Source organism: Myxocyprinus asiaticus, chromosome 16, assembly GCF_019703515.2.
Source record: "Myxocyprinus asiaticus isolate MX2 ecotype Aquarium Trade chromosome 16, UBuf_Myxa_2, whole genome shotgun sequence".
In the NCBI taxonomy this organism is placed as follows: Eukaryota; Metazoa; Chordata; class Actinopteri; order Cypriniformes; family Catostomidae; genus Myxocyprinus; species Myxocyprinus asiaticus.
The window spans coordinates 22,504,534-22,530,559 of NC_059359.1; the positions used below are offsets into that span (position 1 = coordinate 22,504,534).

The window sequence follows — 26,026 nt, forward strand, 5'->3', positions numbered from 1 at the left end:
GAGATAAAACCAAGTCCAAACCAAGAGCATGCACATTGCACAAGCATGCACACTTGAAGAAAAAAAAATGTTTGTGTGTTAGACGGCCATTCAGACAATTATATCTCAGAACTGGGCAGGCTGTTAGAATTTCAAAGTCAAGCCCTATTGAAGTGTTCGGATTAGTGTTCATCACCTGAGGAAAAGTTTACATTTTAAACTTAATTTCCGTCTTTCTTTTTCCTAAGGAAGGGAAAGACAGAATTAAAAAGGTTGATTACCCCTATAGTAAACAAAACCTATCAAAATAAATTTGGACTTTTTCTTATCAGTTATGACAGTTATTATCCATTAAGGGTGTGTCTAGGTGCAATCCTGCAGTGCAATAATATATATATATATATATATATATATATATTAAAAAAAATTCTATTAATGTTATTAAAGAAAATGGCAAAGAGTCTGGATATTGTACCTAAATAAAAGTGGGTGTGGATGTGTAAATCTAGTTTATCTACTAGATAAACACTTAGCCAGCCAACTACTGTGGTGTAGTCACTAAGGGTTGAATAAATGATTACACTGAATGCAACTTCAGCTCAGCTATAATTAAATTAACTTTTTCTTTTTACCTTAAATGGGTACTGTCAAAACAAAGGCTAAACAGATGCGGTATAGACACATTTATTTGGTTAATTGATCAAAATCAAACAAGACCCTCAGATTCAAAACTGCGCTAAACGTTAGGCGTTTACATTTTCGTGCAGTCAGCTACATATTTAATTTAAGACACAGCAGAAAATTGCATTTTTGGAACATAAAAAGTCATCTTAAGGAAAATTTGCAATAAAACACAAAATATGAGATAATAAAAGGATTTGTTTTGGTGTGTGTGAATAAGTAGGTAGCATCACAATCACTTATTAGACAAAGCAATAAAACCAGCTATCCAACACAGACCTCTGGTGTAACTACAGTACACTAAAAGTACAAGTTTGAATGAAAGTTATGTGGCATTCAATAATAATCAGATAACTCTCATTATCTCATGGCAGATATTACAACAACAACAAACACCCTGATTTTAAATCTTACTATGTAAAGGCACTTTTAATACAGAAAAGGTTTGTGAGTCCTCAGTATTTCATTATCTGGTTTTCTACATGATGGCTAAAATCAGATTTCGTCCTCAAATAATTACGAAGATCAATAAAAAAATAGGCACATTAATAAATCCTCAAACATGAAGAAAAAAAACTGAGTAAGCAACAATTAGATACATACATACGGGGTACCGTTCAGTAAATAAAACATGCACAATGGCAAATATGGAATGGCATTGGTTTATAATATTTTAGTATGATCATACATATTTTGGATTCTGGAGACATACTGTATATTGGACATATTGTATATTGATTTTAATAAAACATATTGGTTTCTGTATCTGACCACTGGTTTTTAAGTATTTATTTACAGATGTCTCCTTTCATGTGCAAATTTTGTATTGGTTTGCTGAAATCTACATTGGATTGCTGCTAAATACATTGGTTAGTTTGCATTTACAGTGTTTAGTATGCTAATATACTGGTTTATAGAATTACAAAAGGTTGCTGTAGTATATAAGCAATTGCTAGCATATTTGTTGGATTAGCAATATTGGTGTGACTGTATAATCACTGGTTTGCCGGGATTATCATTTTTTAGATTTGATTATGCCCTAGCCTAGCCCATACTGGCCTTAAGATCAGTTAGTTTACTCTTGGCCTTGTGTAAACTTAGTTTAGTGTCTGGGACTTTCAGGAGACAGGGTTGAGCCACATCACACACATCATTTTTTTTTAAAAGCTTATTTTTGTCCACATGCAACACCCACCCCGGCTCCATGTGGAAAGCTACACACACATGATCCCCACAAAGTATTTTTCTGTATGTGTGTACACATGCACACTCATACCTGTAGGTTCCGGAAGGGGCCTGACAATGCCACCACATGGCCCCATCACGGTACCCACACACACCATCACTATATTTAGGAAGTTGAGGATAATCATTATAAAGATGAATGTTGGGAGGGTGTACTACAACGCTGTAGACAATCACTTGTTTGTAGAGCACAGTCTCATAAACACGCAGAACTGGACTTTGGTCACCACAGAACTGTTCACCATAGTGCCAGAAAAGCTCTTTAAGTAAAAAGGTGAAACGGAAGTTTCCATAGGAAGATTCTTTTTGAAAAGCCTTTGAGATGGTGAAATGCTCAAGGATGGGCAACTGGTTGCGAATTTGGGCAGTACTATGCTGGGGGAATAAGGATGCCAGGAAATGCACTTCAAATGAGAATATGTCAAGATGTGATTGATAAATCCCACCAGAGGAAATGGGACTGATCACTTGCCACTATGTCTGATGGCCTGAATCTTTAAAAATCCCCCTAAGACCATTTTCCCCAGTGACATGGGACACTTTCTGTACAAGGAATTCCACAGATTCAGGATAAGAAGGAATGCAGTTATGAAGGTACCCATTCTCTATGTAAGGTTGCTCTTTTAATTCTGACACACTCAAATGTTGTCTCTCAAAGTATGTCTCTTCAGCAATTCGGGCATTTTGGCGCTTCTTTCTGAAACAGAAGAGAACATAAAAATTGGCCTTCTCATCAGTATTTCCTATTTAAACAGAATAACCCATACATATTATAAAAAAAATAAACATTCATATTATTAAAAAATACATTATAATACATTTTATATATATATATATATATATAGAGAGAGAGAGAGAGAGAGAGAGAGAGAGAGAGAGAGAGAGAGAGAGAGATAGATAGATAGATAGATATAGATACACACACACACACGTATATTAATTATATAATATAGCCTATAATATATTTTCTTTATTTTTTTCTCTCTTTTTTTTGTTTGTTTTTTTTTTGGACTTTTGCAAGAAAAATGTAAAGCATTCCCAAAAACATTGGTTAAACCTGCAAATTATATAGGAAAAGAAACTTGTATTACTGTAATATATCATAAAGAGAAATCTGACATATGGATATCAACATTGCATTTCCCCCTCATGACATCTGACTCTGCCAGGCTAAATACATCAATTAGGGTCTTGCCTTGCTCTGATTTCACTACTATATGGAAACAAAGTTTCAACCTAATGCTTAATTGACGTCAATCCAACAATTTGTGATGGTTCAGGATATTAGGAAGGGAGCCTAGTTTTTAATGATACATTACAGTGAGAGCACTCCAGTACTTATGCCAATGTAAGCGATTCTTAATATATACAAATTATTTAAAACCCCAATTCCAAAAAAGTTGGGACAGTAAGAAAAATGCTAATAAAAACAAAAAGGAGTGATTTGTAAATTATATTCACCCTTTGCTATATTGAAAGCACTACAACTACACATTACATTATGTTTTTCCTTGTGAATTTCATTGTTTTTTTGAAAATGTACAGTAATTTCAAATCAGACGATTGCAACACGCTCCACAAAAGTTGGGACAGTCGAGTGTTTACCACTGTGAAACATCACCATTTCTTCTAATAACACTTATTAAGCTTTTGGGCACTGAAGACACAAATTTAAGTTTAGAAAGTGGAATTTTCCCCCATTCATCCAAAATGCAGGTCTTCAGCTGCACAATTGTACAGGGTCTTCGTTGCCATCTAATGTGCTTCATAATAGGCCACACATTCTCAATTGGATACAGGTCAGAACTGCAGGCAGGCCAATCTAGCACCCACACTCTCTGCTTACACAGCCATGCACTTGTAATCCGGGCAGTATGTGGTTTGAAGTTGTCCAGCAGGAAAATGCAGGGACGTCTCTGGAAAAGACAAAGTGCTGGATGGCAGTAAATGTTGCTCTAAAATTTTTACATATCTGTCTGCATTAATGGTGCCCTCACAGATGTGCGATTTACCCATGCCATGGGCACTGACACATTCCTGACCCATACAGACACTGGATTTTGGACCTGACGCTGATAACAGCGTGGATGGTCCTTTTCCTCTTTGGCCCGGAGAACAGGACAGCTGTTTCTCAAAAACTATTTGAAATGTGGATTCATCGGACCAAAAATGCACAGTTCCACTGTTCTACTTTCCATCTAAGATGAGACCGAGCCCAGAGAAGTTGGCAGCGCTTCTGGACAGTGTTGATGTAGGGCTTCTGCTTTGCATAGTAAAGTCTTAACTTGCATCTGTGGTGGATGCAGTGGTGAGTGGTGTTGACTAACAAAGGTTATTAAAGTAATCCCAAGCCCATGTTCATGATATCCATTACAGATGAATGACGGTTTTTTAAGACAGTGACGTCTGAGGGATCGGAGATCACGTGCATTCAGAAGTGGTTTTCGTCTTACCCTTTATGTATCGAGATTTGACCAAATTTCTTGAATCTTTTAACTATATTGTGCACTGTAGAGGGTGAAATGCCCCAAATCCTTCCAATTTGTCTTTGGGGAACATTGTTCTCAAAGTGCTGGTTTATTTGCTGAAGCATCTCTTGGCAAATTGATTGAAAGTCTCGCATGATCCTTGCTCTTGAAGGACTAGGCTGTTTTTGGAGGCTTCCTATATACTATGGCACGATTGCCTCACCTGTTTAACATCTCCTGTTTCACATCGCCTTGTTATTTTAACTCGTCAAATTGTTATTAGTCTTAAATTGCCCGTCTCAACTTTTTTGGAGCATGTTGCAATCATCTGATTTGAAATGACTGCACATAAACTAAAAAATAAATAAAACAACAATGAAATTCACAAGGAAAAACATAATATAATGTGTAGTTGTAGTGCTTTCAATATAGCTAAGGGTGAATATAATTTACAAATCACTCCTTTTTGTTTTTATTAGCATTTTTCATACTGTGCCACTTTTTCGGGATTGGAGTTATAAAAGAACTGCAACTTAAAGGTGCTGTAAGCAATTTTAACCGCTCTGGAAATTCCACAAAAACTTTGCTCAGGAAAACTGTGGTTCCCTATCTGTCACTCACTCAATGTTGTGTCAATGTAGTGACACTAGGGGTCACTCTTGGGAGCCCGAAACACCTCTGGTCTTTGATAAAAGGCCAATGAAAACTGCCGAGTGGTATTTGCATACCACTCCCCCGGACATATGGGTATAAAAGGAGCTGGTATGCAACCACTCATTCAGATTTTCTCTTCGGAGCCGAAAGGTCGATGTTCACTGAGCTGAATTCCCACGGCTGTTCATTCACCTCTGCTGGATCTGACGCCGCATTTCAACGCCTTCTCCCTCCTCTGCAGCGCCTTTGACGGCGCTACCCACTCGGAGACAGCGTTCGTGGATGGATCATGTACTCATTGCGAGAACATGACCATGGCAACGTTGCGGTCGCGGCTTGCCTTCTTAAGAAAGCAAGCCACTTCAGCGGCTCCCCGCCTCGGTCCTTCTACCTACAGGTATGAGGCCAGCGCGGCTAGCACTGGGGGTGATTTGGGGACCCCAATGGGACCACCTCCGCCGGGTATCCCCCCGCGGACCTCCCATTCCCCAGCACGCACGTCTGCCCTGACCGGGCTTCCGGATAAGTCCGCCGGCTCATCTCACGGCGAGTTCGACCTCTTGTTCGGAGCCCGTGAAGGTGATGAGCTCTCGAGCGCAGCATCGGAGAGCGGGCTCATCCAGTCGGATACGGAAGCCTCAGCTGGGCTCCCCCCCTCGGGTACGGTCGCCCAGTCACAGGCTGACGCGGAGATGACGGACATGCTTTCCCGGGCAGCCGCGAGCGTCGGGCTAGAGTGGAACCCTCTGCTCTCCCCTGAACCCTCACGGCTCGATGATTGGTTCCTGGGCATGCGGCTCTGCTCAGAGTCACGCCCCGCCCCAGTTCCTTTCTTCCCGGAAGTGCAAAAGAAGCTGACAAGGTCGTGGGAGGCACCTTTTACTGCCCAGTCCCGATCTTTCAGCTCCCCTGCCCTCACTACCCTCAATGGAGGGGTGGCTAGGGGCTATTTGGTGATTCCCCCGGTGGATAAGGCGCTCGCGGTGCACCTATGCCCGCAGAGCGCCGCCACCTGGCACGGGCGCCCAAAGCTCCCATCCAAGGCCTGTAGGTTTACGTTGTCCCTGACGGCCAAAGCCTACAGTGCTGCTGGACAAGCCGCCTCCGCCCTGCACGCCATGGCTCTCCTGCAAGTCCACCAAGCCAAGGTGCTAAAAGAACTGCACGAGGGTAGTTCCGCCCCAGGATTGATGCAGGAGCTGCACTCGGCAACTGACCTCGCTCTCCGGGGGACGAAGGTCACGGAACGGTCGCTCGGGCGGGCGATGTCCACCTTGGTGGTCCAGGAGCGCAACCTTTGGCTCAACCTGGTCGAGATGGGAGAGGCCGACAAGGCACAGTTCCTTGGTGCCCCCATTTCCCAGGTTAGCCTGTTCGGCGACACCGTCGAGGACTTTGCACAGCAGTTCTCGGCGGTGAAGCAGCAGACGGAAGCTATCCGACACATCCTGCCCCGGCGCAGCTCAAGATCCTGCACCCCGCCTGCTCGTCGCCAAGGGCGTCCCCCTGCGGTGACTGCACCGGCTCCGCCGCAGCCCGCCCCTGCGGCCCGGCCCCAGCGTGGTGCCCACTGCAGGAAGCAGACGCCACCTGTCTCACGGCCAGCCGCCAAGAACCTGTGAAATGCTTCGAAGCACCCCTGAGATGGGCAACCCAGGGACGACGAAACCCGCTGCTCTGGAGCTGGTAAGCAGACCACTCCATACCCTGGTGGAGGGCCGGGAGGAGAATTTGTTGCCTTTTCATTTAAGTTCGCCGCATGCCCAAGTGGCTGCGGTACCCAAGATTTCAGCAATCTGAAAAGAAAGGCGGTGGGTTGTGGCCAATCTTGGACCTGCGAGTACTAAACCAGGCTTTACACAGACTCCCGTTCAAGATGCTGACGCAAAAACGCATTCTAGCGAGCATCCGGCATCAAGATTTGTTCGTAGCGGTAGACCTGAAGGATGCGTACTTCCACGTCTCGATTCTACCTCGACACGGACCCTTCCTGCGGTTTGCATTCGAGGGTCGGGCGTATCAGTACAAGGTCCTCCCTTTCGGCCTGTCCTTGTCCCCTCGCGTCTTCACGAAGGTCGCAGAGGCAGCCCTTGCCCCATTAAGGGAAGTTGGCATTCGCATCCTCAACTATCTCGATGATTGGCTAATCCTAGCTCACTCTCAGGATGTGTTGTGTGCACACAGGGACCTGGTGCTCTCGCACCTCAACCGACTAGGGCTTTGGGTTAACTGGGGAAAGAGCAAGCTCCTCCCAGTTCAGAGCATCTCTTTTCTCGGATTTGAGTTGGACTCAGTCTCGATGACGGCATGCACAGTCAGTGCTGACCTGTTTGAAGGCGTTCAGACAGAAGACAGCAGTTCCACTGAAACTGTTTCAGAGGCTCCTGGGGCATATGGCATCCTCAGCAGTGGCCACTCCACTCAATTTGATGCATATGAGACTGCTTCAGCACTGGCTCCAGACTCGAGTCCCGAGATGGGCATGGCGCTGCGGGACACATCGCGTGGCCATCACGCCGGTCTGTCACCGTCTCTTTAGCCCTTGGACTGACCTCACATTTTTACAGGCAGGAGTTCCCCTAGAGCAGTTCTCCAGGTGTGACGTGGTTACGACAGATGCCTCCAAAACGGGCTGGGGCGCTGTATGCAACAGGCACACAGCCGCCGGCTCCTGGACGGGCCCGTGGCTACGTTGGCACATCAACTGCCTCCAGTTGCTGGCAATTCTGCTCACCCTGTGGAGGTTTCGGCCGTTGATCCAGGGCAAGCGTGTGTTAGTTCGGACAGACAACACGGCAATGGTAGCATATATCAACCGTCAAGGCGGTTTACGCTCCCATTGTATGTCACAACTCGCCCGCCGTCTCCTCGTCTGGAGTCAGCAGCACCTCAAGTCATTGAGAGCCACTCGCATCCCGGGCGACCTCAACACTGCAGCGGACGTGCTGTCACAGCAGGTTACCCTCAGGGGAGAGTGGAGACTCCACCCTCAGCTGATTTGGAGTCGATTCAGGCAGGCACAGGTAGACCTGTTTGCTTCCCAAGAATCATTCCACTGCCCGCTCTGGTACGCCCTGACCGAGGCACCTCTCGGTATAGACACGCTGGCACACAGCTGGCCCCCTGGACTATGCAAATATGGGTTTCCCCCAGTGAGCCTACTTGCACAGACCCTGTGCAAGGTCAGGGAGGACAAGGAGCCAATTGTCCTGGTAGCACCCTACTGGCCCACCCAGACGAGGTTCTCGGACCTCACACTCCTCGCGAGAGCCCCCCCCGGTGAATTCCTCTGAGGAAAGACCTTCTTTCTCAGGGACGGGGCACCATCTGGCACCCGCGACCAGACCTCTGGAATCTCATGTCTGGCCCCTGGATGGGATGCAGAAGACTTAAGTGGCCTACCACCTGCTGTGGTAGACACGATCACTCAGGCTAGGGCCCCTTCTACGAGGCGCCTGTATGCCTTGAAGTGATGTCTGTTCGCTAAGTGGTGTTCTTCCCGACGTGAAGACCCCCAGAGATGCGCAGTCGGATCGGTGCTTTCCTTCCTGCAGGAGAGGTTGGAAGGGCAGCTGTCCCCCTCCGCCATAGCGGCCCACCACGACACAGTGGACGGTGAGTCCTTAGGGAAGCACGACCTGATCATCAGGTTCCTGAGAGGCGCCAGGAGGTTGAATCCCTTCAGACCACGCCTCATTCCCTCATGGAACCTCTCTGTAGTTCTTCAGGTTCTACGGGGAGCCCCCTTTGAGCCCCTGCAGTCAGCTGAGCTTAAGGCACTCTCTTTGAAGACTGCCCTCCAGACTGTGCTCACTTCCATCAAGAGGGTAGGAGACCTGCAAGCGTTCTCTGTCAGTGAAACATGTCTGGAGCTCGGTCCGGGCTACTCTCACGTGATCCTGAGACCCTGACCGGGCTATGTGCCCAAGGTTCCCACGACCCCTTTTAGGGATCAGGTGGTGAAATTGCAAGCGCTGCCCCAGGAGGAGGCAGACCCAGCCCTGATGTTGCTGTGTCCGGTGCGCGCTTTACGCATCTATTTGGATCGCACGCAGAGCTTTAGTGTCTCTGAGCAGCTCTTTGTCTGCTTTGGTGGACAGCGGAAAGGAAGCACTGTCTCCAAGCAGAGGATCGCCCACTGGGTCATTGACGCCATAACAATGGCATATCACGCCCAGGACGTGCCGCTCCGGCAGGGCAACGTGCCCATTCTACCAGGAGTGTGGCGGCCTCCTGGGCCTTGACCAGTGGCGCCTCTCTAATAGACATTTGCAGAGCAGCGGGCTGGGCAACACCCAACACCTTTGCGAGGTTCTACAATCTCTGGGTGGAACTGGTTTCGTCCCGTGTAGTGGCAGGCATAAGCAGGTAAGTCCGGGACAGCTGGCCGGGTGTATCACTTGTGCATAGCGCCTTTCACCTCCCCTGAGCTGAAGACGTGCACTGTTGATTCCCAGTAGTGTTCACAAACTGTGTTCCCTGGATGATTTCCTCCGAGCCCTGTGGCAAACAAGTTTGCGGAGAAACTCGCTGCCGGCTCAGTACATGTGCTAACTAAGCCCTGTACTAAGGTAGGTGCTCCACATTTGTTGGTTCCCCCATAGGTAACCCCATGCAACATATATCTTCTGCTAATTTGTTTCCCTGTTGGTAAACTGCATCTTCCTTGGGCAGAGGCCCCTCTGCCCCAGTCACCATGTTTGTAGAAACTCCTCCCCCATAGGGTAGGACCTACCATGGGACTTCTCCACATAACATACTTCCGACAAAGCTCGGCAAGACCATGTGACGTATTTCCACTCAAATCCTTCCCCTTGGGAGGGACACCCCCCCGACGTAGACCTGGTGGCCCCAGTCGTTTAACTCTTTTTTTCTTGGGGAGAGGCAAAAAAGAGAGGATAAGAGGCCATGACTGGGCTAGCCTGTCTCTAACTTTTGGACAGTCGACTTGTGCCCGAAGGGCCGTTCGACACTCATAACAGCGTTGTGGGAGGTTACGTGTCGGCCTGGTGCGCTGGCTACGAGGCACACAGTGGTCTGCCCGTCACACACCGCCAGTTCACGTAACACAGTTCAGCCAGTTGTGGCGTTTCGTATAGGGACCCCTAGTGTCACTACATCGACACAACGTCGAGTGAGTGACAGATAGGGAACGTCCTGGTTACTTGCGTAACCTCCGTTCCCTGATGGAGGGAATGAGACGTTGTGTCCCTCCTGCCACAATGCTGAACTGCCCGCTGAAATGGCCTGGACCTTGTCTCGGCTCCTCAACACAAAACCTGAATGAGTGGTTGCATACCAGCTCCTTTTATACCCGTATGTTTGGGGAGTGGTATGCAAATACCACTCGCCAATTTTCATTGGCCTTTTTTCAAAGACCAGAAGTGTTTCGGGCTCCCAAGAGTGACCCCTAGTGTCACTACATCGACAAAACGTCTCATTCCCTCCATCAGGGAACGGAGGTTACACAAGTAACCAGGACGATAGCCTATTATTTTAATACCAATAAAGGAGTCAATATTTTTTCACCATTTTGAATAGTTTTTATGAAAAACATGATATATAATATTAAGATTACATGAAAAGAGAATTATAATGTTATAAAAACACAGATTTTTGAGAGTTTAGTGGAACTGAAGGTGTTAGAATAAACAACTTGGTAATGGCATACTACCATATTACTTTTACTATTTCTGCCATAGACTGACATAGCAGAAGTAGTATGAGTAGTATGCCATTGCACACTCAGCCCATGAAATGAATGTCATCGTTGTCATCGGAGAGTCTGGCCAGTCGTAAATAAGCTGTGCCATCATCAGAGCTTGTACAGCCACTTTGGAGCAAACTCAACTGCAAACTCTGCCCGGCTGAGCCAGGTGGTTGGTGTTGTATCACTTGACGTTGAGCAGTGGCGCCGACTAAAGTCAGAAAAAATTCGAACCAACATGCAATGCTTCAAGTCAGGCGCTGAAGTCAGGCGCAGTGCTGCATTAAATTAAACACGCGTGTTCGACTTCATGCAGTGCTGAGCAGACCGATCGGTGCCAGTCTATGCAGAAAATTATTCAGAAAATTGCCGTTTGATATGAGAAGACATGGACAATTTTGCAACAGGTAGGTTTCAGTTTACGGCTCTCCCCATTCGTTTGTACAGTATCCGCAAACGGTGACTGAAAGGTGCTGTAAGCGATATTTTTATTGAAAAAATCCTCCTCCCAGAAAGATATCACAGAATAAGTGTTGTTGTAGGATGGCCAGAGATAAAGACGAGACCAATGATGCATGAGAGCTTTACTGAGTTTTACGGAGATGCATACAGCACAGACGGGTCTATGTCAAAGACAACTTAGTGGTGATGAGCACAGAATTTATAGCCATGAGGCACCTACAGAAGAGAAGCAAATCTAACAAAGAACATTCTAGAAACTTACAGATGACAGCATAGCAGAAATATGTGATAAGCATAATCAGTAATAACAGTTGCTTTATACTTTATGAGAAATAAGCATGGGAGCAAGGCTATTATTCACTGAAGGACAGCTCTGGGCCACAACACAAATGCTTCAAGTTTGTATCAGTTCTATCCTCCCTTCTGTTTGCCCAGGCTTGCCCAATTCATGGACACAGGTGGCCTGTACAGGGAATGTGTGCAGAACATTGCATGCCATATGATGTCCCATAACAGAGTGCAGAACACTGCTCGCTGTATATTGTGTGTATACACCCGGCTGGCCTGGGTGAATTCAAACGTTGAGAACAGTGAACTCTTAAACGTAAGAAATATGATATAGTGTTTCTTCAAGAAATGCATCTTTCCTCGCAGGAAGCTGAAAAATGTGGGAATATATGGGGTGGACATATTTTCTTTAGTGTTGGCTCAAGTAAGAGCAGAGGAGTCATTACATTGAACTCCTGTTCAGATTACAATCTTTGATCATCCATTGTACTTTACTTCAAATCTGTTGTATCATGGAAACCTGGTCAGAAAGATCTTTCAGCATTCTCTGCAATCTCTGCCCACGACTGCGGGCATGATTTTTGTTCCCCATCAGCACAAGCCACGCCCTTATTGAAGACTACCGGCAGCTTACCGATAGTCAGCATCGGATCCCTTTATGATCTTTCTGGAGCCTGAACTATTCACAGGTGACTGCCTGATTAAGATGATCAATGAAAACATTCTTGATGGTTTAGTCATGACTGCGGGGCATGGTTTGTGCTCAAGTGTTTTGGGAAAAAAATATTTAAAAAAAATCACAATGACCGCGGAGATGGTGGGTCAAGAGTAAGGGCATCTTCCAGCAACACAGGGAAACTGGGTTCACTCATGGTGACAAGGGGGTTGGGTGCGGGTGACAGAGATCTTGCTGGGGATTTGGGGGGGGGGGAGGGGGTAGTCGACGAACTGTCGTGAGGGCGACTCGTTTGCCCTCCTCTTTGTACTGAAGGTGACTCATTCGTCCTCCTCTTTGTACTTCATTCTGGAGACACTTGGTTGTTTCCTGTAGATCCATCACTCTGGCCTGTTTGCCGGGTTACTTCCTTCCTCCCAGCATCCTCGGAAGTGTGAGCGGTGCCAAGGACCATTTCGACTGCTCGTAATACCTGACTTAGGTCTCCCATCGTCGAACCGGGAACCTATGGGATATCTGGTCCGAGATCCATGGTCCCTGACCTCGTTCCAGGGGTTTAGGGGTGATGGGGGAGAAAATAACTTGGAATTTTGTCTGTAGAAAAACCAGGTGCATAATCTGCCTACTCTGGCCTTGGTCTCAACGAGTCCGGCAAGGATTGGTTGTTCCAGTCACAGGAGGAGCTCGAGATAGGCCCTTCGATCTTGCTAGACAATCCTGAAGTTTCTGGTTTGGTCCACCCGTTCTTTGGGTGGAATGTCCGGTCTCGTCGTTGGAGGTTGGCAATTCGGGATTTGTAGACATCCTCCACGTAATAAATTAACCTTAAGACTGCAGCCTTCAAATTACCAACGGTAACACTGTATCATCTATCAAGGCTTCGAGCGGCCATATCTAGGCTCTGGTCTGTCATGGGGGATGAAGGCTGTTCATGATATCCCACTTCTGACACCATCTGTTGTAGGTTGGCCAGAGACAAAGACGAGACCAATGATGCATGAGAGCTTTATTTTTTTGTTATTAACAGTTTTTATTGATTCCATAAATAAATCACACTAACATAACATAAAATACGGAATCAATTATATACTTTAAACCCCTCCCCCCGAACATTTCCCCACACCCCCCACCCGACACAAACATGCACTACAGTGGTCACCAACAATTAAAACATAAAAAGAAATGTACAAAAATAATAAAATAAATAAATAAAACATTTAGAAATATATATACTTTCAAACAACATCATCTATTCCAGAATAAATCTTATGGACTGATGAAAAGAATGTATAGTCCCTACCAGATGGGTTCAAAAGTCTCCAAATATCTGAAAGAGCAAGATTTTTACACATCCTGTGAAGCGTCAATGTTGCACTAGGGGGCTTACACACTTTTGCTTCACTATGATCAAGGACTGAATCCATCAATTGATTAAAGTCTCCTCTCAATATTATATCATGAGGGGGGCCAGCGCCTTGCAACATCCCTTCAAGATCTATAAAAAAGCCCTGATCATCAGCGTTAGGTGCATAAATATTAGCCAAAATAAGACTTTGCCCGTGAATTTCTGCTAAAACAATAATGACTCTCCCTAATTTATCTTTAATCTGTTTGAGACATTTGAATTGTAGATGTTTACTTATCAATGTAATGACTCCCCTGCTCTTACTTGAGCCAACACTAAAGAAAATATGTCCACCCCATATATTCCCAAATTTTTCAGCTTCCTGCGAGGAAAGATGCATTTCTTGAAGAAACACTATATCATATTTCTTACGTTTAAGAAAAGAAATAACCTTCCTTCTTTTTATGGGGTGCCCCAACCCATTCACATTCCACGTGGAGAGAGACAATCCACTCATATTAACATTTTGACATATTAGAAAAAATAGATTGTGTGTCAAAAATACAATTATAAAGACCACATTCCAACATTAGTGCAACAGTCAAACCCCGAACTTCCCCCCGAACCAAACGTGTACATTAACCCCGCGCATGACAGCGCCAACCAGTGTCCATCCCTCTAAACTCAAATGGTCCATGTACACCTACGAGAGTCCCCGTGACAAATTTGCTGTTGGATTGCTCAAGTCTGTTTCTATGCAAATTTTGTGAGACAGAATTACAAACAGAAAATATTCTATAAAACAAACTCCAGCCACTAGCAGAACCTGCACAAAAAAAAGGGGGACGTTCTGTTCCTCAGGCAGTCAAACGAATGTTCAGTGAGCCGGTCCATTTGATCGTTACACGAGTGCAACACACACCCTAATCACTCCAATGTCCTGCAAGAAATATTCCACAAAACAAACTCCAGGCGATAGGAGGCATAAGCACCAAGAACAAGCAGATTCATCCACAACTATCCCAAAGAAATGATTCTACACAAAACAACCTCTAGCCGCTAGGCAGAACCAACACAAAATGAAACGAAAAAGGCACTCATTTTCCTCAAACAGTCAAGTGTATGTTCAGTGAGACAGGTCCACTAGGCGGCAATATGAAAATCACCAAATGGCTTACTCCAATGTTTTTATGAAGGACATCGCTTGCTGTGGGTAAGTAAATATTTTGCGGCCATCCTTAGTATCTATTCTCAATTTGGCCAGAAACATCAGAGCAAAATCGACCTTCCATTGATGTAAGAGATTCTTGCATTCCTTGAATCGATCACGTTTCTCTCTTGTCGAAAGTCTGGGAACAAGACTTTGTGTTGTGGTTCTTCCAAGAATGCCTTCCTTTACTCCTCGCCTCACATTACACAAGATCTTTATCAGATGATCTCAAAAATGTGGCCAGAATTGATCGGGTCCTGTCTCCCTCCACGCCGGAACCCTGTGAGCTCGCTCGATTTCCAGCTTATGGCCTGTTATGTCGAGCAGACTCTGGAAGAGCTCGTCTAGGAATTTTATCATATCTCGGCCTACCTCATGCTCAGGAATTCTAACAATTCAGACGTTGTTTCACCAATTACGATTCTCCAAATCCTCCAGTTTTTTCCCCAAACGAGCTCCAAGTCCATCTTGGTCGTTAGCGGGTTAGCAGCTAATTCCCTCTCCGATAACTCCAGAAAATTGATCCGTTTCTCAACATCCGCAACTCTTGTAACCATCTCAGTTAATTTCGCCTCCATGGAAGTGATCGATCGACGTATTACAGCAAGATCCTCCAAGTCTGCAACAACCTTCGTGCAGCATTGCCGACACATTCATCAATTCACACCGGATTTCTTTCAGTTCACCGTCCGAATTGAGTCCGGGGCTTCCAGCCTACCACTGAGGGTAATCAGCCCGAGCACGTAAGTGTCTTTTAATATCTTAGAGCCCGAGGATTTTGAATTCTTTGACATATTGTCTTCCCAAATCAATTAAGGATCAGGGTGTATCGAATCTCACTGGTTTGTGACACAAATATTATTAAAACTGGCAAAGTGTGCAGAGCTCGCCGTTCACACGTCCGACCCTCGCATGGCACCCATGAGACCGCATGAGAGCTTTGAGTTTTACAGTACAGCCGGGTCTATGTCAAAGACAACTTAGTGGTTGCGAACACAGACTTTACAGCCATGAGGCACCTGCAGAAGAGAAGCAAATCTAAGAAAGAACATTCTAAAACTTACAGATGACAGTATAGCATAAATATGTGATAAGCATAATAGCAGAATCAGAAATAATAGTAGTTTTATACTTTATGTAAAACAAGCATACGAACAAGGACATTATTCATTGAAGGACAACTCTGGGGCCACAACACAAAGACTTTAGTTCGTATCAGTTCCATCCTCCCTTCTGTCTGCCCAGGCTTGCCCAATTCAAGGACACAGGTGGCCCAAACAGGGAATGTGTGCAGAACACTGCGTGCCATATGCTGTCCCATAACAGAGTGCAGAACACTGCTTGCTGTATAATGTGTGTATTGTCCCATAACAAGTGTCCTGAGATATCTAATCGGTCTCTGTGATAGCTTTAGACTTTGTAAACAGCAAACAAAAATGTGTCCACAGGCGCGGTCTTTGACGCTTTTGTCAGTCAATCATTTTGCACATTCTCATAGTGCTGTAGTTGAAGTGGATCATTGATGCTTAATGCCATATTCAGATTCAAAATAGTTGTCAACTGAGGGCGCTATTATTGTTACTGTTGTGTCTGACAACCGTGGGAACATGCACTAATGCTGCTTTTCTGTTCAGTGTCGGTCTTTGATGTGCAGTGTTTTGGCAAGAGGGGGGTGACTAATTTAAAAGCTTAGTCTTGTGGAAGTAGAATGGCTAAAATTGCTTACAGCACCTAATGATAGACCTTTTCACAGACCTGTTATGATGGGTTTCCACCTTCTTTAAAAATGTAAATGTAGCAAACTTTTTTATATTTCCCATTTAAAAAAATATTTAGTGTAAATTTATAACATTGTACTTTGTATTATATTACCCTGGAATATGTTTTAAAAAATCAGTCACCACAGCTGCAATGAGGCTTCTAACACAGCTGCGGAGAGAGTGACAGAAAATTTGGCCTGTTTCTTCCTTGTTACTGCTGTTATCCAGCACTGTATATTTGTATCTTCTTTTGCAAATCTGTGAAAGCTTATCATTGATTTTTTTTTTTTTTTTTTTTGCTGTTGGAGCAAACAGATAAGCAAAAATTTTATTTGCTGTGGTCCCCCATTCACTGGCATTCATGTTTAACCAACTATGACGACTTCCGCTTCGCGGCACACGGACGTGTTAAAAGGGTCCATTGAAGGTTACCACTTTTTACAGTGCAGTATCAGGTCTGATTAAAACAAATAATTGAAAATTTGCTAATAATGTTTTACATGACCTTTGATACGTGATGCTTCCAGAAGATGTAATAATTTCACACAACCAGAGAATTTCCTAAATAAATAGTATAAAATGTAATAAATGTATACATTTTAATGAGGTGTAATTATAATAAATGAGATATGATCAGAATAATATTGACATAAATTAAATATAATCGAAAATACAATTAATATTGAGTAAAGATAGTAATACTGAGTAAAACTTAATCAAGATAAAGATTAATTTGAATGTACTGAGTACCATTCTAAGTAAAAGAAATCTTTACCCATACATATTGTGTTATCTAATAAATGAAGTAACAATTTTTTTTTAAATCAAGTTTAACCTCCTGAAACCTTAGCATTACAGCTGTGTGCATTTTCCATTCCCCTTTTTGATTTGTAACTAGTAGCCCCTAAAAAACATGCAAAAAAAAAAAAAAAAAAAAAAACAACAAATAAAATTCAAAACAAATAGTTTTCCTAAAAATTAATGTACACATATGTGAAGTGTGACTAAGTTATGAAATTTTAAATAATACCAAGCTATAGAAAGTCAGATCTTTTTATAAAATTGTTAATGTTTCCAGGAATGTTGGTTGTTAATATTTTTGCGATGTTACAGACATTACATCAGAAATTAGCATAAAAACATCTGATTCAAAGTATTGGCCAGCATCATCCAATCACTGCCAACCATGTTAAAATAACATTTTGCATGAAAAATTCTGAATCTATGTACTGATTACTATTGTCCCACGTCTGCCAAACATGTTAATTGGTCCAAACATCATCTGCAGCCTGAAACTTAACTTTTGACTGGATGTTAGGTGTGAATTCACTTGGCTGCATAGAAAAGCTATAATAGGATGCTCTCTTGCTACCTAATTAGGGAATGACTTAACCTCCAGTGTGCTGTCTGTCTGCACTGGTCTCAGAACAGTTTGAAATGCACCTTATTTTCATCCTAACTCCATATAAAGCCTCTGAAAGCAACATTTTCCAGCTTTTGGATGCATCCATTGATTCTCAATGTGATAATGCAGAGTGAATATAGGATATTTTAAGGAAAATTAGCCTATAGTTATTCTGTTTAACAGCGTGCCGTTTCGCGATATATCGATGACATTTTTAAAATGGCATATTAGATGAAACTAGAGACTCTAATCTTTTGACTCAAACAGGATTTCTTTTTTTTTTATTTTCGTTTTTTTCCAATTTGGAATGCCTAATTCCCAATGCACTCCAAGTCCTCGTGGTGGCGTAGTGACTCGCCTCAATCCTCAGTTGTTACCGCGGAGACATAGCGCGTGTTGAGGCTTCACACCATCCACGCACCATGCGCCCCACCGAGAGCGAACCACATTATAGCGACCTTGAGGAGGTTACCCCATGTGATTCTACCCTCCCTAGTAACCAGGCCAATTTGGTTGCTTAGGAGACCTGGCTGGAGTCACTCAGCACGCCCTGGGATTCAAACTCGCTAACTCCAGGGGTGGTAGACAGCGTCTTACTCGCTGAGCTACCCAGGTCCCCTCAAACAGGTTTTAATGTAAAAACTTAATGAGGTTTTTTACCAGATGTATGATAATGTGTGCAATATGACGATGCACAGTGAATATAAGATATTTTAAGGAAAATAAGCCTATAGCCACGCATGTACGTTTACGTCGAACTTGAAGTTAGAGGTCAACCTAAAGGTTAAGTCGCTAGAGGCCTGAAACTATTGTGGTCAGGATGCGAAAAAACCAAGTCGTAAATTAAAAAGGACCTTTTGGGAGACCTTTGTTTCAACTACTGAATCTTTTAAATTCCTTTGCGACCATCAACAGGAAGGAAGACTTCATGCTTTGCATGTATGAGAGATCCCAAGTTTAACCAGCACAACTTACATGGATAATTCATATTCACTTAACAGCATACATACAGATACATTGATAATATAAAACAAAGGGTAAGTATATATGAATATTGATACATGAACATGATTAGACTGCATGATATGAATAGGCTACAAGTGATGACTGTCTCATAACATAATGACAGGTGTAGAGCCGAGGAGGGCGGGGCCGGGCTGGAATGAGACACACCCGGTCCCCAATCAGCCTGATGGGGCGCGCGAGGGATAAAGGCGGCCGGGGACGACAGTTCAAGAGAGAGAGAATTGCAGACAGTTGTACTGTGTGTTTTTGGTTGTGTGTTTTGTTTAAATTGTTTATTAAATTATTATTTAAGTTGTCAAGCCGGTTCTCGCCTCCTCCTTTCCACTGAACCCCCTTACACTGGTGCCGAAACCCGGGAAGGAGGAGGGATTCCCGTCGCAGGGTCCTCGACACTGCCGTCCACCCAGGGGAGTGCCGCTGCCGTCCGACGGGGGACGGAGTAGCCCGACCACCCGGACGCGGGGAACGGACGCCGTCCGCGAGGCGAGTGGGGAAGGGACTCCCCGACTGCCTGGAGCGAGGGAGCCGCTGCCAGGGGCGGAGGAGTGCCCTGCTGTCCCCCGGGAATGCGGAGGGGTCGAGAGAAGACCGCCGTCCGCGGGGGGAGGAGGGAAGCGACTCCCCGACCACCTGGAGTGGTAGGGCCGCTGCCAGGGGCGGAGAAGAGTCCCCATGGGACGCCGGGAACGCGGAGGGGCGTTCTGTCCGCTGGGGGTCGGAGGTCTGACTCCGGTCCGCCCGGGGAGGAGCGGCTGCAGTCTGCCTGAGAGGGTGGAGTAGTGATCGAGGACCACGCGACGGCGCATCAGAGTTTCTTTTTCTCTCTCTCTCTGTCGCTCCGTGTTGGCCTTTCCCTCGCCATTTTGTGTTGTTGTTTTTTTCCCCTCCTGTCTCCTCCCAGGTCGAGGAAGGCGGGGAGGACCCGCCGGCAGTCGGGGCATAAGGCACGCCCCCCCCCCCCGGAGAGGAAGGGTGGGGGGGGGGTGTACGTCATGCCCCGACTGCCGGCGGGTCCTCCCCGCCTTCCTTGACCTGGGAGGAGACAGGAGGGGAACGCCGGGAGGAGTGTAGAGCCAAGGAGGGCAGGGCCGGGCTGGAATGAGACACACCCGGTCCCCAATCAGCCTGATGGGGCGCGCAAGGGATAAAGGCGGCCGGGGACGACAGTTCGAGAGAGAGAATTGCAGACAGCTGTACTGTGTGTTTTTGGTTGTGTGTTTTGTTTAAATTGTTTATTAAATTATTATTTAAGTTGTCAAGCCGGTTCTCGCCTCCTCCTTTCCACTGAACCGCCTTACAACAGGATATAACAATATTACGTAATTAAGGTAAATAAAAAACACCTTTCCTCATTCATTAATCTTCCAGCAAAAAACAAATGTAATAAATTCTCAAAAACAGGTTAGGTTAAAGCTGCAATTTCAAACTGGTTAACACTGTGTAAGCAGACAAAAGCTGTTGGTGAAAGAACCAATAGAGTTTATGCAGAGTCGTATGTTTCGAGATACTTTTAACAATAAATAGATTGCAATATTATGGGTATAGATTAAAATAATCTGCCGGCACCAAAGTATGAGATAAGCATGCCCATCTGTTGTGACAAATACTTAAAAATTAAATATCGAGTTCCAAAATCACTAGAGCAAGCTAAACGCAAAAAGTGTGTGTTGTCAACATTTTATAGATGCTATAAAATCACATCACAATGGGTGTTTACTTTTTCTGAGAAATTAATGGATGACACTGGAACTGAAATACAAGCGGGCATTTTAACTTTAGATTTTACAGCAACAGCACGTGAGATTCAAAAATTGCGGTATGGATCGAGTGTGATACGTGCATGCTGCGCTCATGAACATTAGGTACATTAATTATATATCAAAACTTGTAAAAAAACATCTCGGTTACGTACGTAACCCTGAGACGAAGGGAACGAGACATTGCGTAGTTACGCGTATGGGGAGTGCCTTCATACACGACCTAGTTGAAACCTCTCTACAATAACGCCAATATTCTAATATTGGCTATGGTGTTTGAGCCCCGCCTGTTCTGGTGTGAAACTGTCCACTATAAAAACAGGTGCTCAAACACCATTTCCTCAGAATTTCTGACTGAGAACAAGGAGCGCATCGCTCATGCCTCAAGAACTCTGAATCTTGTAGTGCGGCTTGCGTTCACAATGTCTCATTCCCTTTGTCTCAGGGAACCGAGGTTATGTACACAACCCAGACGTTCCCTTACGACTCAGTACACTTGACATTGCGTAGTTACGCATATGGGGAACATAATCCCATCACGCTGCACTACACGACATAACTTCCCAGAGAGGAAACATGGTGGCGCAGTCTTGTGGGACGGCGACCGACATGAGCATGCCGCAGTGAGTGATCCTCGTAATGGCCAGGAGGACAGCACTCATAACGAATATATGAACTATAGTCATTTAGTATGAATTAACTCCTTATGAACCCAGCCAGGAAGGGAGTATATTTATAATGAAAGTGCTTGCAACTTTATGGTAAATTATAACGGCTTGATTGCAGGTGGTTGTGCAAATGATGGGGAGCCCGTACTTAAAGGGAAGGGCATAAGTATATATATATTTGGCTAATGAATAGCAAGTGCTCTATACAGAGAGGACTTGTGAAAAAAGAGACGTTACGTCTAGATTGTAAAACCTTGCGAATGTGTTTTGAGAGGACCATCCTGCTGCAAAACATATGTCTTGTAAGGACACATCATGAGGAGGCCATGCCTCTAGTTGAGTGTGCTTTAACACCAATTGGGCAAGTCTTACCCTGCGACTCATAAGCCAGGGTAATTGCATCGACAATCCTGTGAGAGAGCCTTTGCTTGGAGATGGACATTCCTTTTGTGCGTCCTCCATAGCATATAAAGAGCTGATCAGACAGTCTGAACTGGCAAGTATGCTCTATATATGCATGTAGTGCCCATACAGGGCATAACAATGCAATGATTGTTTCTCATCTGAATTAAATGGAGAAGGGAAGAAGGCCTGAAGGTGAACCACCTGCGCTTTGACGGGCATGGTTAGGACCTTGGGTACATAGCCTTTCCTGGGTTTTACAGTGCCTCTTGAAAGACCAGGGTCAAACTCCAGACATGAATTGTCGACTGATAGTGAATGCAGGTCACAGACCCATTTTACTGAGGCCAGAGCCAGCAGTAGTGTGGTCTTAACGGTGAGCATGCGCAGTTCAACAGAGTCCAAAGGCTCGAAGGGGGGCCCTGCGAGAGCTTTTAGGACTAAAGTTAAGTCCCAAGTCGGGACTGTAGCCGGACGAGGTGGGTTTAATCGTCTTGCTCCTTTAAGGAACTTTATGATTAAATCATGCTTGCCTATAGAGGTGCCAGCTTCATGTGTATGATACGCAGATATAGCTGCCACATACACTTGGAGCGCTGACGGGGTGAGTCCTCCGTCTAATTGCTCTTGAAGAAATATTAGAATTTCATGTTTGGGGCAGTTTACTGGGTCCTTGCCATGTAAGAGACACCAATCAGTGATCACCTTCCATTTTAGTGCGTAGAAGTGTCTCATGGATGGTGCTCTGGCTTATAAAATGGTGTTCATGAACACGTCAGTTCTGGCATGTGTAGTGCGCCCCGTTCAGGGGCCACACATGCAGGTCCTACAGCTGGGGCTGGGAATGCCAGATTGTGCCTCGCGCCTGTGGGGAGATCCCTCCTCAGTGGTATTTCCCATGGTGAGCAAGCTGTACAGCATCTCCATCATTTCCGGAAACCATGGCTGGTTGGGCCATTTCAATGTAACTAACAGAACCGTTCCCTTGTCCTCTTGGACTTTGCATATGACAGAGTGAATAAGGCATACCGGGGGAAATTTATATTTGCATTTCGCCGTCCATTTGTGTGCCATTGCATCCGTTCCCAGTGGGGCTTGGGACTTCGAATAACAGAGGGGACAGTGGCCATTCTCCACTGAGGCAAATAGATCGATTTCTGCTTTGCCAAATATTTCCCAAATCCTCAGTACAGTTTGAGGATGAAGTCTCCATTCGCCCGGTATCTCAATAGTGGTGGTGAATGAATTCTGCCTTGGCAGTTTATATATGCCACAACTGTCATGCTGTCTGAGCAAACCATGATATGACAGCTCGTTATTTCTAACTGAAAGCCATTAAGGCTGGAATTACAGCCGATATCTCTAAGCGGTCGATGTGCCACGCCCTCCTCGCACCTGTCCAGGTGCTGAAAGTCGGGCGTCCATCGCACACCACCCCCCAACCTGTGTTGGAAACATCTGAGATCACCACTTTCCGCCTGACAACTTGGGACTTCAAGTACCAGAGGGGACAGTGGGTATTCTCCACTGAGGCAAATAGATTGATTTCTGCTTTGCCAGATATTTTCCAAATCCTCAATACAATTTGAGGGTGAAGTCTCCTGAATTCCGCCTTGGCGGTTTATATATGCTACAACTGTCATATTGTCTGAGCGAACCAGGACATGACAGTTTGATAATTCTGATTGAAAAGCCTTTAAGGTTAGAAATACAGCCGATAGTTTTAGGCGCTCCGTGACAACTTGCCCCAGCGCGACACCTTGCTGGTAAAACGCAGATGCCGCCACCACAAATCCCAATGCTTTCTGAAACAGTTTCAGTGGAAGTGTTCTCCCCAGTTTGAACTGAGACAGACACTTCATGTTTGGGGCAGTTTACTGGGTCTTTGCCATGTTCGCCTGGCTGAAGCAGTAAGTCTCTGTGCTGGCATAACGAAGCCTCTGATTGCACCAGTAACAGCCAATCGTCGAGGTAGTTCAAGATGCGTATGCCGCTCAGTCTCAGAGGGGCGAGAACCGCATCAATGCACTTTGTGAATGTGCGAGGAGCCAGAGACAGTCCGAAGGGCAGTACTTTGAATTGATACGCTGTTCCCTCGAACGCGAATCTCAAAAACATCCTGTGATGTCGTACAATTTGGATATGAATGTACGCATCCTTCAGATCTATCAACGCAAACTAATCGTGTGGGCGTACGTGCGATAAGATCCATTTCTGAGTATTCATTTTGAATGGGAGCTTTATAAGTGCGCGATTTAAATGTCTCAGATCCAGGATCAGCCGAAGCCCGCCGTCTTTCTTTGGAACAAGAAAATAACGGCTGTAAAACCCTTTTTTGTGCTTGACAATTTGCCACAATCTCTATTGCGTTTTTCACGGCGAGACTGTGTATTTCGGCTCGTAACACTGGCGTGTCTTCAGACGAAACCGTGGAAGACAGAACGCCGTTGAAATGGGGTGGCTGGTGTGCAAAATCGGATCGTATTACCATGTTCGATCGTTTTTGCACCCATTCTGAAATACCCGTTAGGGCTCGCCACGCATTTGTGTAATGGGACAGAGGGCAATTTGGTTTGCTCACTGTATGGTATAATGCGACGCTCACTATAGGGAAGCGGTTGCGCATAATGTGGATGCTTTGAAGAGGAAAAAGGGGCTCTTTATTGAGAATGTGTGAGCATCTCGTGAATTTGCAATGAATGCTGTATTCTTTTTTGCACTTACTGCATTTTTTTATTGCATTTATTTTAGTGCAAGACACAGAAACAACATTTTGAACAATATTGTGAACAACAATATTCCTTTCCCGACAAACAATAGTGGGGAGATGGGGAACAGTTAGAAATTACTGCAAAGGGAGTTGCTCTGCTTTTTGGAAATCTGCAAAAGACCAGAAAATCAAAATTGAACCAAGTTAACAAAATCAAACAAAAGGTGAATGACCTGATTTCTCTCAAAATCACAAGTGAAACCAAACCAAATGTTGAGAAACAAATAAAGCAATTTGATAAGTTATGGAAAGATGTAGTAGAATTGCATAATTCAATCACTGAAATGCCAATCCCACAGGATGAGTTTGACAAATTAAATGGTTCAACACCAAAATGGCTGAAAATGAGGCTTTTTTTTTAAAGATGTCAAAGAGTGGTTGTCTGATGCTGGAAAGCCACTGAATGTGGATGAAAACTATGATGAATCATCTACAACAAGCAGTGAAATTGGACCTGATGACAGTATTTCAAGTGTTTATTCAAAATCATCTCAAAGCAAATCATCAAAAGGCTCAAACACCACCTCAAGTTCAGCTTCATCTGCATGGTTATAGGTTATGGCAGAAAAGGCTGTGTTATTACAACAGACTGCTGCAATGGAGAAACTACATGTTTTGGAGGCTTAGGAAGAAGGACTTCGCATTCAAAGTGAGAGACTCAAGACAAAAGGAACAAATGAAATTGAATGCAAAAATAGCAGCTACTGATGCAAAATTGTCAGTTCTACAAACCAGTGATGTCGGTAGTTATAAAACAACACCTTCTGATGGTTCAAGATGTAAAAAAAATCTCATGCATTGAATCGCAATACACAGACTACCCAGCATGCTCAAATGGATCAGTTTGGAAATGTCACTCAATCAGCTTTGCATGGTTCAACTACACAGTAAGCTGCTGGCATACAGGACGGTGCTGCAGCTACTCAAAACAAGGCTCAAATTTCTCATTCTCTACCTCAAGCTCATTTTCCACAAGCTCACTCTCTACAAGCTCATTCTCCATCACAAATTAATACAGGACAAGGCATAGTGTAGAGTATCATGCAACAACAAGCAAATTTAACAGCTCATCTGGTTCATCAACAAGCCATAACCACTTTACCTCCACAAGTCATTCCAGTGTTCGATGAAGATCCATTACAGTTTGCTTTTATGCAAGCGTTTGAACATGGAATTGAAAGACTACAAACTTGCAGGACTGTTTATATTATCTGGAACAGTACACCAGAGGGCACCCACGAGAACTAGTCAGAAGCTACCAGCATATGCCAGCACACCAAGGGTTCAGTAGAGCCAAGAACTTGTTAAAAGAACACTTTGATCATGAGCTAAAAATCGCTTCAGCATACATGGCAAAGGCTCTGAAAAGGCCTACAATAAAACCAGATGATACCAGTGGTTTGCAAGCATATGCATTGTTTCTAAGAGTGTATTGTAATGTAATGGGAGACTTGCAGTACATGGATGAGATCAACGTTTCATCAAACCTCAGGAACATCATGGTGAAGCTGCCTTATCGACTG

At 44.7% G+C, this 26,026-nt stretch overlaps 1 pseudogene; it reads right to left on the minus strand.

The window, feature by feature from the left end:
• Positions 1-448: 448 nt before the first annotated feature.
• LOC127454451 (uncharacterized) lies at positions 449-26,026 on the minus strand (annotated as a pseudogene).